Below are 1,225 nucleotides of genomic sequence, written 5' to 3' on the forward strand. Positions count from 1 at the left end.
TTTCAAGATTGTCACTCTAGGGAGTATTTTAAAGCTCTTTGGGGGAGAGAAAAGGAACTAAGAAACGTGCTCACAGCTGCCAAGGGAAGCTGGCAGAATGTGATCATGAGATCAGTACATTTTTCCTATACAGAGTCATTTTGTGGCCTCCTTCAAGAAAAAGCTTTCTTTTCTAATTCTTATTGCATGAGAGAATTAATAATACCAAAACAGCTAATATTTGAGTATTATCTTATTTAGGAAATATTCTAAGCTCTTAACATGCATTGTCTCATTCACTCTTCGTGCAGTGGCTCTGCACCACAATCTGTCCTTCTCCTCAAAGAGTTGCAGCTGGAACATGGCTGTCCAGTCTGGGACTACTTTTCCCAGACTCTCTTGAAGCCAGGCAAGGTCATGTGACCACATCTTCACCAGGGAAGGTGAGTAAGAGCATGCCAATCTCAAACCAGAGCCCTCAGGGAGCAAGGTGCCTCCTCTTTGCTCCTTCCCCCTTACCCGTTGGCTGAGTTGGTGAAACATGACATGGTCTTAAAACACATGAGTTTCTATTAATTGGTGCCTAGGCCACCTACCAACCTGGATCTCCTGTCCTGGGTGGTTTCATAGCAGGGGAATAAACTGCTTGCTCCTTAGCTTGCCACATTTTAGGGATCTTTATTAGAAAGCTAATGTTACTCTACCATACTTTGCAATGGCTGTCCATGTTTTTTTTTCCCCATGAAAACTGGAAAATCTGCTAGAAAAATTCTAAAGGAGCTGTTAACACTTGTTTTTTGTTTGTTTGTTAAACCGCCTTTTATAATACTAATAATAAAACTACAGCTCAGAGAAATTAGGTAATTTGTTTACAGTTATACAGTAAATAATTAGCAGCGCTGGGATTCAAATGCATGTTTATGGAATAATCTATGATGATAGAAGTCAGAACAGTAGTTCCCTTAGGTAGAGTAGACTTACTGTCCGGGTGCTTAAGAGAAAGGTGCTTAGATTAGCAATTTTCATTAACATTTAGAAAACTGTTTATCATTATATGAAGCACTTTCACACAACTCATTTAAGCCTCACAAATACCCAGAGGAATAGGAATTATCATTCCCAGTGTACAGATGAAGAGATTGAGGTAGAGACAAGTTAGATATCTTGAACACAGTTAATAAGAATTGGCTGTAGGATTCGAACACAGATTTTTCACTCTAAAGCCTGTACTCATTCTAATATTCCC

At 39.3% G+C, this 1,225-nt stretch overlaps 1 non-coding gene across 1 annotated transcript; it reads right to left on the reverse strand.

Moving 5' to 3' along the window:
• Positions 1–710: 710 nt before the first annotated feature.
• On the reverse strand, positions 711–771 carry LOC142874198 (U7 small nuclear RNA). The gene has a single exon (XR_012922015.1). It is a non-coding gene; the product is annotated as a U7 small nuclear RNA (small nuclear RNA).
• Between the last annotated feature and the right edge of the window lie 454 nt (positions 772–1,225).

Source organism: Microcebus murinus, chromosome 11 (genome assembly GCF_040939455.1).
Source record: "Microcebus murinus isolate Inina chromosome 11, M.murinus_Inina_mat1.0, whole genome shotgun sequence".
Taxonomy (NCBI): domain Eukaryota; kingdom Metazoa; phylum Chordata; class Mammalia; order Primates; family Cheirogaleidae; genus Microcebus; species Microcebus murinus.